The following is a 12725-nucleotide window of genomic DNA, read 5'->3' on the forward strand; positions in this document are numbered from 1 at the left end:
TATAAGTCTCGGCTGGAATGGCCCTAAGTCTGTCAGCGGATGACTTTGATTGACTTCAATTGATTCACGGCGCGTTCTCCGAAGAGAATTTTTATATTTAAAAAAACAAAATAAAACCACAGACAGCTCAATCAGTAGTAGTTGTTGTAACGGTTATCTATTCTCCGTTAGATGATAAGTTCCGTTCAGATAAGTTGTCATCGAGGTCATCCAATGGTAGACTCAGAAAACGCGCTGTATCGACGGGGTCGGACCACATGGAGAGTGGTGTCAGATGTGTAAGGTTAGCTGGGCATACAAAGAGGTGGTTAGAGTCATGCGGAGACTCGTTACATGCTGGACAGTATCCCGAACGAAGTTGAGCAAGGATCACTCTCGATTCTCGTGACAACTCGAGCTCGTCGTCGTTCCATTGCCACGACAGTTGGTTCTACGTTACGGGAATCGACTTGGATTTTATCCGGCCAAGAACTGTTTTTCGGAGATCTAAACACGTTTGGATCGGTTAGTTTTAGACACTAAAGCAGCCACAGTTTAAGAGATGAATTCCGATTCTTTTTTGATGCATGAATTTTCTACCCACAAAACCGGTCGTTTAGGGCAAATTGTTTACCGTAGGCGCTTCAGAGCGGCCAATAAGAATTCGTTATTGACCGCCTGATTTTTCTTCGTATGGAACGAATTCATGCTGACCCTACACCACGGTAATTAAAGAAAACAATAAGCACCTCCTTGATGTTTAATTGACTTTAATGTGTTTTTTCGGTTTCGGCTCATTTTTAGATCTCCTTTCGCTAGATTGTTGGACAGTTTCTGTCTATATTTGTAATTCTACATCTCGGCACCTACAATGATGCCTTTGATGAATGCCGGGTCCTCAACTACGATGCTTGACTTTTTTTAGGACCTCTACTCGACGCCTTTTTTACAAAGGATTACGCTATTTTAGCACGTGTCTACCATTTACATGTTTCATACCCAAAACATTATTGAGTTGATCTCTGATCTGAATGGTCTATCTACTTTCTGATCTTGATTATTCGATCCGATGAGAACTTAACCTTACCCCCCAATGGGGCGGCTGTTGCTAAAGAAATTTAGTGCAATGTTGTAGATGAAAGCGGAGGCGATTCGATGCTTTGGTTTTGAAGAGAAATCGCAGAGTGAAATCAAAAGTGGTTGGATGCTGTATATGCTGACTCTTCACTTCATTGGTGACCCAGTGACCCCGAAAATGACAAACACTCACATTCTGGTATTGACAGACGGCTGATTGAAGTTGCACGAGATAGCTAAGATAGGAGGCACCTCAAAAAATCCTCTGAATCAGAGTATGCTTGAAATATGGGCCAAAAGTAAGTTTGCGGCAGGAGAATATCTCCTATTGTTACTATCTATTTGCAAAGGCGACCAAGATCACTGTCGCAGCCGGGCTGGAGGCTGCTCATGGGCAATCTGAAGGGATTTTTGGTGACCGACGACCTAAAATGAATCAACTAAACTCTCCAGCTTCTGAAGTATGTAATATATGCTTTTCTGCCAGGTATTCTCTTATAGAGATGTCGAGATCAGAAACTGTATTAGTATGCTTGAAAAAGTAACAATGAATATTGAAAAGGGTTTAGCTCGTTTTATTGTTGAAGCTTACAATACTAACAATACATGTATGAAATAAATTATATTATTATTTCTATTTTTTCTAGTTTCCTAATCCTATTGCAATCAATTCAAAGTCATCATTTAGGTTTGGTAAAATGTTATCTAGTGATCCAGAGCATACTGAAGTTATGGAGGCAACACTTCTCCGCCAAGAGATGGTGAAGCCAATGTTCCAATCGATGACGATGGACTCATGTTACCTGACCATGAAGAAGTTCGAATAGCAACTACCCGTCTGAAAAACAAAAAAAGCGGCGTCGGCCGATGGATTGCCGGCCGAGCTATTCAAATACGGCGGCGAAGAACTGATACGGAGCATACGTCAGCTTTTTTTCAATTTAATCCTGGAGAAAATAATACGAGCTGCAGAGCTGAACAGAAAAGATACAATCTTCTAGAAGAGTGTACAACTGCTAGCGTACGTCGATGACATCGATATCATTGGCCATTAAAACTGGACAGTTAGTTCTTCTTTCTCCAGACTAAATAAGAAAGCGTAGCAAATAGGTCTGGTAGTGAACGACAACATTCACATAGTTCCTTGAATCATGAGACAGCGGCTGGGCTGGTTAGGTCATGTAGTGCGAATGGATGAAAACACTTTACCTCTGAAAGTATTCGAAGTGGAAGCAGATGAAGAATAAGACCTCCACTTTGTTGGAAAGACCAGGTGGATAAGGACCTGGCTACACATGGAATCTCCAATTGGCGCCAAATAGCGGAAAGCGTTTGGTGTCTACGCCAATAAAAAAGAAGTAGAAAATGTTTGTATTAGCGGGCGTCACAACGTTTTCGATTATTAGAAAAAATGAATAATGTTTTATAATTAAGGATGGACCATTGAAGCTCTACAAGCATAAGGCTTGGTCCACTATTTACGCCCTATAGCTTACGCTCATAAAAAAAATTAAATAACTTTACCTTAAGATTGCCTTGAAGTTGTTTAGATTACCTATAACAAGGTTAGACATAGACAAGTTAGGGTGCGACCTTTTACAACCAACTGAAATGATAGCTCATCGATTTACATACAACCCATTTCTGTAAACATATCTACTCTTTTTCGATACATGTATTGTATGTATACATGCTTATGTATGTATGTATGTATGTATATACATTATATTGTTGATAGAAATTTATTTCACAAGTTCTGGTGAAATCCAAGTGTTCCTTCGCACAGTCATTGTTAATGTGAGACCTTATGAGCAACGGTACTAATTCTTTCAACTGACTAATGGAAATATTTACAAACAATTATTTAGAACAGAGGAAATCTTCAGAGCCAATCATCGTCTAATCGCATAGTCGGCAGCATTGCAGCCCAGCACGTGAGTACAAGGGCTAGCAAATTTGCAAAAGAATAAGAAAATTATTCAAGAAACAAACAGAGAGCGATCGCCAGATGCATTTGAGCAGCTCGCGCCGCTCGAGAGTTGACTCATAGCGCGCGTCGTTCGAAAAGAGGCAACGGAAACTTATCGCAGAGAGTCATTAAGAAGTCGAAAAGATAAAACAAGCGCCAAAAAATAGCAACAAGTAAACAAAATACAAATTTAAGTAAATAAAGAAACGAGCATATCGTGTCATCAAAAACATGGGAAGACAACAATTGAAATGATCTGTTCTACATGAGCGCGAGAGCATTTGTTGAGGTTTGACGCCTTTCGACAGCTAATTGAAAACTCGATCACCGGCATTTGTGGCAGTTTTCCGTGCGCTTTCGCAGCGAGTAGACTAACTATTTTCGTGCTTGGTATTTTTTTACCAAATTGTATAGTAAGAAAGCGTGACTTTTCTAAAAAAATATTGAAATAAGTTTTATTGCAAAAAAAATTAAACTTGAAAATTGAATTGGTCTAGCAAAAAAATACTTAAATAACTTTAGTGTTCGACATTCGCACTAACATCGTCGTGCTCTACAAAGGTAAATATCATAAATTTTAACAAAATATAAACATTTTAAAGATAAGATTTACAATTCGCGTTGACGGCGTTTCAACCAAGTTGCAGATAAAATGAAATACTTTTCAAGTGTCGATGCACAGCTGGAATACAAATTGACTGACAAGTTTCAAAGAAAAAACCAAATCAACAACAAAGGTTGAAGCAAATAATTCGCGCAATTCAGGCCGGCGTTTCAGCTGAGCGCTTCGTGCACGTCATTAATTCGCGTATACTCTTTAAACAATCGTATTTATTGCTTGTTTGTATGCCTGTTTGTGTTTTAAACCGTTTTAGGCTTTCAAAGTCAGTCACTAATTATCACACATGACTCACAATGTTTTAATTTGTTGTAGCATCTATATACATATGAATGACGCGTTATACCGCGTTTTTAGAATTTATAGTTTTACTTATGTTTATTACTACTGAGAAGCGAAAATTTAGAAGACAATTCCTCAGGCAAATAGCTTAGAGCTGTTTGCAAATTTTAAAATGAGTTATGTTTGAAAGATTCAATTAAAAAAAATCTCATAAAATTCGAAAGCATTTCTGAAGTAAGTACTTAACATCAAGATTCACAAATCCAGTAGTAAAAGAAGAAAAAGAGAAACCTGTAGCATTTAAGCATCGTACAAGTCGAATCAACGTTACTTAATAAGGAAAAAATAACTTATATGAAGATCCTTTTGATCAGTCAGTTTGAATGGCAGTTATATACGCTCTACTAGTTCGCTTTGACAATAATATGTACCAAATTTCGTGAAAATATCTTGTCAAATAAAAAAAAATTCAACGCAGGAACTGGATTTTGATCGATCGCTTGTACGGCAGCAATATTCCATTATTCTTCGATTCTATAATTCGGCAACTATATAACATATTCACGTTTAATGTCTTCAATTCACTTAAAACGGCTTCTCCGGAGCGGTTGTTGAGTTTGCTGAATAGCCTGAAGTCACAAGGATTTAAATCGGGTGAATACGGTGCTTGCGGCACGATATTGGATGCAAATTTGGCGAACAATTCACGAAGAATCAACGGTGTATTTTCGTGTTGCAAGAACAAAACGCGTAAGACTCGAATTGTGTTCCTGGTTGACAGTTTGGCCGGTCGGAAAGATTTCGGAGTGCTTCACATCTCGATAATCGATGAAAACTGTCAACATAATCTTGATTTTTGACTGCTTTGAGGTGTTTTTTTCTGCTTCGGTTCACCTTTGCCACGATATTTGTTCGATTAATCTCTGATTTCGAGTCGTAAGCATAGATCTAAGTATTATCGCCAGTAATATGTTTCATGACATCCTGGTAGCCGGAAGGCATTGTTTCACAGTTGTAAACGCGGTGGAGTTTTTCAAATAATATTTAGTGACTTTAGAACCAAACGTGCGTTCACTTTTCTGTGGCCAAAACGATCTTTCGAAATGGTTTTTACTAGTCCTTCCGATATTCCAACGATGACAGTAAGATCTCTGACTGTTAATCGTCGATTCTCAAGTACCAGTTCTTATATCTTATAGACGTGTTGGTCATCAGTTGATGTTGTTGGCCAACGTCAATGCGTTCTTGACCCTTTTTGAATAATTTGTACCAAAGACACTTGCTCGATAAGCAACTATCACCAAAGGTTTTTTGCAACATGATTCCGTATGCTACTTTCTTTAATATCCGATAAGTTTCTCTGCGCAAGTTTAAGTGCCACATCAGGAAAATCAAATCCCAAGTACATTGAAGCTATTTGCATCTGATGGTTCTTGGAATTAAAGTCGATCAGTTCTGAATCCATTAATTTCTCTAAGTAACATGGTACAAAAAGCCGTTGCCACACATTTTTGTATAGCAGAAATACTTGTAGATATTAAAATAGTCTATTAGGTTCAACGTAAACACTTTTTTAAAAGATTGGAAAATAATAGAAATACATATGTATTTCAAACTGTCAGAAAGTAAGAAGAAGAGCTGCTTACCCATCAAATCTATTTTCTTGCCTCGCTTGGTATTAACTAGTTTAGTCTATCAAAAATTACATTCAGACCTTAATTCCTATATGGGCTCATCAGACTTAGCCTACAAAATAAAGATGAGAATTTTGGTCAAAAATGGTCGCTTTTTAACTCGATACAGTTTTAATCCGTCTAAAAAAAAAACGTTCTATAGAAATCTTCAAAATAAAAGTCGGTCGTAGCGATAACCTTCTTCTTCGACTCAAAAAAGTCTATCCGACGGGCTATTCTTACAAATTTGGAAACAAAAAAAAGTAGCTTGGTGCAGTACTTAGTTCGTAATCTAATTAGATATGTTTTGATGTTGTTTTGGTGGATAGTTCTTTGTTCACCAAATGAGGTTGTTTATCCTGCAATTCGGTGTCGAATGTACCCTGTTATTGTTAGTCTTTCTGAAAGTAGGCAATGTAAATCACTCTTGTGAATACCAGAAAATATCAATTTGCTTCTTTGGAGCCTAGATTACTAGAACTTTTTCATAAGGGTGTTTCAGTAGCATGCGAATAACGATACGATGGTCTTTAAAATTTGTATATAATGTGACTAATTAATTTTTTTTCTCATGATTTCAAAATGAAGTTATGGTTGAACAAAAATTTGTATGACGTAGAAACTATTAGACAATTTAACTTTTTTTGATAAATTTAATTTTTATAAATTTTTTTGTTCGATTTTATAACTTCCATACAGTATTACCAAACTTTATTTGTTTCGAGCGTCAATCCTTATATTTGCCCAGCCTTAACTCCAATCGGAGATAACTCAGTCATACCATAGACGAATAGTATATTGCGTCACTGCGTGCGCCCTCGATTTATTTGCCAAATATCTGGGTGCACGCACCTATTATTCATATAGAGATTTATAGATATAATTATATCTGTGAAATTATCCAATTACTCATCTGATTAAAAGTGATAAGTATGTATTAACATTTGTAACTAAAACATTATCAAGATATATTCAAAATAATACAAAAAAGAAAACTTCAGCTAAAATGTAAATTATCAAATGGTATAACATTCCCTATGTATACGTGATACTTGATATATGTATGTGTACATATATATCTACTGCCCGCAGCTTATGGTTTATACGCTTAGTTGTTCCCCAAAATGCACTCGAATATTCAAATTTTGTGCTAATTTTATGACCACAAACATTTCCGCAGTTGTTAAGTGCTCATAAAATTGTTGAATTTGTTCGCCTTCGTTTACCCGCAGTTTTTTCCGAGTATTGCCTCATGCTTATCGAAATAAGTCCGTGGATTTGAAAACATTCGTTTTGAAAATGAACACATGCAAAAGTATGGGAATTTACTGCTGAGTTCTAACAATTTATAATAGAAAATAAATGAAGAAGTCCGATTGAGCATAACAACTAAATCCCTCAATTTGAGACCCTTTCTAAATAACAGTTTCGAAGCGAAAATACTTGTTTTTGGAAATCTTTCTCTTTTCTTATGTATTAAAAGTTGTTTTCTGCTTTTAAATGTAATTTTTACTTTTTTATATTATAATCCCGATATTAAGAGCGCATTGTCATGTCTCAAATCAAGTAGAACTTTCTTAGAAGTCGAGTTAAACTCATGTGTAGCTCGCTTAAGAACGGCATAATCTGCAAATTTAGTGTTCTCATTTTTACAGTAAAATGGGGAAATAGATCTGAGGCAACTCTGAGGAATAATGAAATTAATTTTTCCTAATACATATATAAGGACAGTCCATAACTCCATTAAGAACATCGAAGACAAATGAAAGGCAGAGAATGGACCGTCGATTTTCAAGTGATTTAAGATGAATGGTAATAGCAATAAAAGAGATTCATAAGACGGTATGGGGTCAAAAAACTTTAAGGAGTGGAGGACAAATTTAAGAAAAATTTTTTGAACTCGTTCAATCCTACTATTTGAGGATAGACAATATGGTCATTAGATGAACACAGTATACTCCAAGATAGAAATATCGTGGATAAACAGCACAAAGAAAAGATGACCTAAAACTCTTCCTTGTGGCACTCCCGATGACGCAATGAACGAATCGGTTGACGCCCCATCGACAATAACAACACAATATATAAGTATATTGTGCAAATATGAGTTGATCGAATGCAAGAAGACAAAGCGAAAACCTATTGTGAAATCCAATGGAGAAGACAGACATGCACTTATTACTAAAAACAGTTAAATTTTACAGTAGAGCGACCAGAGACAAACCCATGCTCATTGACGTTGATGGTTTAACTGCAAAAATGACTTGTTTTTAATAGAGCACTCATAAATTTTGGAAATGGTAGAGAGTTTAGAGATAGGCCTTTAATTGTAGACTACATCCTTTCTACCACCTTGAAGGATAGGCGTAATTAATACTAATTTCCAGTTTGAAATAAACTTGCCAGATGGCCGAGACTTATTGAAGATAATCTTGAGAGGATAAACAAAGGCAGGACAATTTTTTATAAGTACAGGCGGCAGCCCATAAAGATCAATTTTGAAAGAAGGCTTGATATCACAAATAGGCTTGGCAATATCTTACTACAAAAGACACAGTGTGCCAAAATTTACGGATGAACAATTATTGGTAAAAAAGTAGAAGTAGTTCCAAGCTCCTCATGTACATAATTTGATTTGAAGAATTCAGCAAAAAAGTTGAAAATTTCACCAAGAGTGTTTTCACCCCAGCGTAAAACAGAAGGAATGGCCGAATACGCCTTTCTAGATTTTACAAACTTCCAAAAATACTTAGGGTACGACTTAATGTTAGATTCCGAGCTGTCAATAAACCTAATCTATCTAAATTATTAAAGAGTTTTGTGTAGTGCTGAAATTGGACGAAGGAGGCAAGAGCTTTGTTTAAGACCATTTTCTGTAATATTTGTCTTTAAGATTTTTGAAACGTTCAACCTCAAACCTTAGTATGCCAAGGCCACTTATATGGTTGTATATTTTTAAAGGGGATATTATAACGACAAAATTCTTGAATGGATTTCTAGAAAATGGAAAAACTAACATTGAGATGTATTTTGTCATAAATAAAATGATAAATTATGAAGACATAAAATTACTCGGTCAATGCGACCCAGAGTCATTGCCGTCAGGTTAACTGAGTGCACTTCTTCTTCTCGCTGTTATGATATTTACTTTTCCACTGCTGTTATGTAGTATATAATATTTATGTAGTATTTATGCCTATGTAGTAAAATGACAATGTTGTTGTTTCTATAATTGCATTAGGTATGTATGTATATCTGACAAGCTGTGATACCTTTTTGGGAGTTGAATTCATTCATAGACTCGATTTCTAATCATTTTATTGGCCATTTTAGGCGCTTATGTTGCAAGTTCAGTTTTATTTATTTCAATATGCTTTTTTGTGATATATATGCAGTTGATTTATCTTTGTTAAGCTCTTATAGTATAAGCACTGGAAAATGCAGGAAAATTTAAAATTCAATAACATTGAGTTGTATAAACAGGCAACAGCAATAAAAGCAACCACATATTAATGATTTTGAAATTTAATAATTAATTTTCAGCAATTTTGATAAATAAAAAATATTATTGAAATTCAAAAAATAATATAAACAAATTTGAATAAAATTATAAGCTTAACTCAACTTCTAAATCAAAAAATGCGCGTTTTTGGTGAAATATTTTTTGAGAGGCATTTTATTTGACAACAAATAAAAATAATATACAAATACAGGATTATTTATTTTGAAAACTTTTTGACTCCCGTGTTCTCCGGAGGACCTCCGAAAAAGTCGTCTGCTTATAATTATGTCAAATTCATAATTCTAACAAGTAAGGAAGGCTAAGTGTTCTCGCAATAAATCTATTGATTGATGCGAAGTGTGGGAAGTGCCGCCGTCTTGTTAATCCAAATGCCGTCGAGATCACGAGCTTCAATTTCTGTCATTAAATAGTCGGTGCGAGACGGTCGACATTGACGATTACGTTTTCACCGGCACCATTTTTCGAGATATATGGACCGATGATTCCATCGGCCCACAAACCACACCAAACCGAGTTTTTTCTTTATGAAATGGCAGCTCTTGATTCTTTTCTGGTTGGTCTTCGTCTTAAATGAGGCAATTTTGATTGTTTACATACCTATTGAGTCAGAAATAGGCCTGATCGCTTATTGGCTCGAATACGTCGGATCTTTTCAAGAGTCTATGAAGCGAAGCAATATCGCTGCTTGGGAAGATCGAGCGTGATTACGCTTTCAATTTAAGATCTTGCTAAGTCGTTCCTTACGTCAGTCAGAGTTGCTGCGAACGACTCCGAATCGGCTCTCCACGGTCTTCGTGTACACTCTCAGGACGTGATCTATTTGGTCGGATATTATCCACTCACGAATGCTGGGTCTCAAGAAGGTGGATAGTGTTGCGAATAGTATGCTTAGGTTGAGCGAACCGCGCGAAGTACGATATACTCTTTACAGAACGTTATAACTTTGTTACTCTTTTCGAAAGCACATTTTTGGAAAAGAAAGATATGTAAGTTCATAGCAGTAGAGAATTTGCGATTCGCATACGACTAATGTCTCTGTTCATAATATGCAAAGTATGCTTTGTATTTTCATATAATTATAATTCCGAAAAAATTAATATTATGTTATTCTTAAAAAAACATAAAATTATAACTTTCTGAAAATGTGAATTTCCTTGTGAAATAAAATCGTTTAATCTTCAAGGTTGCTTGCCATTTGTTGGGCTTTCCCCTAAGCTAATTGACTCGAAACATTTTCTTCAATATCTACAATTTGGTTTCCTTTCTACCTTAATTAAAAATTGTTTATTAACATATGCACAAAATAAGCTTTCCCACGCAGCTTAGTTAAATAAGTAAATACCATAAATTCATATGTATAATGTATGTTGTTGTCTACCTCTGCACAGGTTTCACGCAACTAAATGAAAGTCTTCAAAAAATATTTTTTTTTGTTCAAACAAATAAACAAACAAACCAATGAACAGAAGAAATTTGAAATCTATTTTGAGTACCAGGTTTTCCAGCTTGTGCCCAGTGAATCAGCGAGTTTTGTTTATGCGAGCGGCACAAGCCAACAGCTCATTAAGTTTTCAGCAACACACATGCTGGCCACACACCAACAATTGTGTTCATAGATATGTACATACATATGTATATTAATATGAACTCTATAGGTGTTTCGGAAAAGCGGGATCTTCGGAGAAAGTCAGGTTATTGACAAAGACGCAGGAGAAAAAATAACGAATATTATTTTTAGCTTCAGAAAATGAAATATAATGAAGTACAGTATTGAAAACATCTGGTGTAGACGGACCGTTCCTTAGAACACAAAAGAAATATTGAAGAGAAGATTTTGACATGAGTTGAAAGGCACGTAAAGTTATTATGGTGAATTGAAAAAATTGCTTTTAAAATTTTAAAAATTGATTTTCCATATGAACCTTTAAAAAGTGGTTGTAAAGTTATATTTTTTTTTATGAATTCTTTCTAAAAAATTTATTTGAATAAAATGGAGATTTGGAGTCTTTCGAACCATCCAAAAAAGTATGTTATAATTTTTTGTGGTTGATTGATCTCCTGGTTCCCACTTTTTATATATTACTGTGATCAAAAAACAGTAAGACTTTTTATTCGTCGAAATATTTTCACCTATGATAACGATGTCATCGGTCTAGGTCAGCAGTTGTACTCTCTTGCAGAAGATTGTAGTTTCTCTATTCAGCTCTGCAGCTGCAGCTCGAATTATTTTATTCAGGAGTAGATTGAAGAAGTCATACGATTGGGAGTCGGCTTGTCTGAAACCTCGTTTGGTATCGAACGGCTCGGTGAGGCTCTTCCCGATTATGACGGATCTTTTGGTGCTGCTCAACGTCAGTTTACACAGCCGTATTAGTTTTGCGGGGATACCAAATTCAGACGTCGCGGCAGCTCCATTTCGTGCTGTCAAAAGCAGCTTTTAAATCGACGAAGAGGTGGAGGGTGTCGATCCTCTTTCCATGATTTGGCGCATAATGAATATCTTGTCAATTGTTGTTCTAGGTCTAAAGCAACACTGATAAGGTCCAATCAGTTTGTTAACTTTCACACAGTAGTCTGGATAGAACCTTATATGGTATGTCATGTTGAGGACGCTTATCCCACGGTAGTTGGCGCAGATAGACCACGCAATTTTTTTTTTGTGGCTTGGGCAGAGGTGGAGAAGTGTTCCCTCCATAATTTTAGCATGCTTTGAACATAAGTCACTAGATTACTTCTGAGGATTATTTGGCCAGCTTGTCAAGCTCTTTGTGCCCACGCATTTCGGATTCTCTCTTTAGTTTATATCACTACATTTTTAGGTTTGAATTAAAAACCTACTTTTCGATCATAATCTCAAAATAAAATAAATAGTTATTATATTCGATAATAACTGATTATCACATATTGTTCGAAAATTGCTTATAAATGTGATCATATTTGTACTTAGAACCATTTAAGAATCATCTAAAGTAAATAAAATCGCGAAACAGATACTAAAGTAATAAGAGCTATCTGCACACATACAATATTCACACAATGTATCTGCAGTCTGGTACAAAACAAAATTTTCCCAAGCAACCAGAACAATGCCATGCGATATGCGAAAATCCTCGCGGCATAATTTGGCACTATTTAACAGAAAACAAATAACAAAAAAACAAAAAAAAAAAATAACAACAAACCGCAAAAAATATGCGAAATGCCGATCCATATGTAAATAGTATATATTCGTCAAACTCGTGCATGAATATATACATACATATATGAGCTTCAGGCGGTGGCAGCTGATGATTTCATCGAGCCGTGTGCGCGCGTCTCTCATATCATGATGAAAATCGATAAATGTCAAAATTTCACTTTCATGAAAAGTCACACTTACGCACACACATATCTACACTTTAGTTGGCACAAAGTGGCAGCTGCCAGTCGTTGTCGTCGGCGCGTTCATTTAAAGTGTCAATAAAAAGTGCCGGTCAGACGCTGAGCTATTTATTTGTTTAAAGGCAATTAAATCAAATTTTAATGATCATACACACACAGTACATACAAACATACATACCAATATAGTTTTTGGTTTAGCACATATAAATTCCAAAATTTTTC

The 12725-nt window shown here is 35.7% G+C and overlaps 1 protein-coding gene and 1 long non-coding RNA gene across 4 annotated transcripts in view; both read left to right on the forward strand.

Moving 5' to 3' along the window:
* Positions 1-12725, forward strand: part of LOC125776188 (uncharacterized) — a 205569-nt gene that overhangs the window by 150681 nt on the left and 42163 nt on the right. The gene's annotated exons all lie outside the window — the stretch shown is intronic.
* Positions 3337-12725, forward strand: part of LOC105229886 (gelsolin) — a 38794-nt gene continuing 29405 nt past the window's right edge. Inside the window, exon 1 of one of the 3 annotated variants that reach the window (XM_049447104.1) lies at positions 3337-3586. The gene's annotated coding sequence lies outside the window, so the exon portion shown is untranslated. Of the gene's footprint in view, positions 3587-12569; positions 12595-12725 lie in introns of those variants that run through there. The other 2 variants (XM_049447106.1, XM_049447105.1) reach the window with 2 other exon arrangements.

The sequence above is a fragment of the Bactrocera dorsalis genome, chromosome 2 (assembly GCF_023373825.1).
Source record: "Bactrocera dorsalis isolate Fly_Bdor chromosome 2, ASM2337382v1, whole genome shotgun sequence".
Lineage (NCBI taxonomy): Eukaryota > Metazoa > Arthropoda > Insecta > Diptera > Tephritidae > Bactrocera > Bactrocera dorsalis.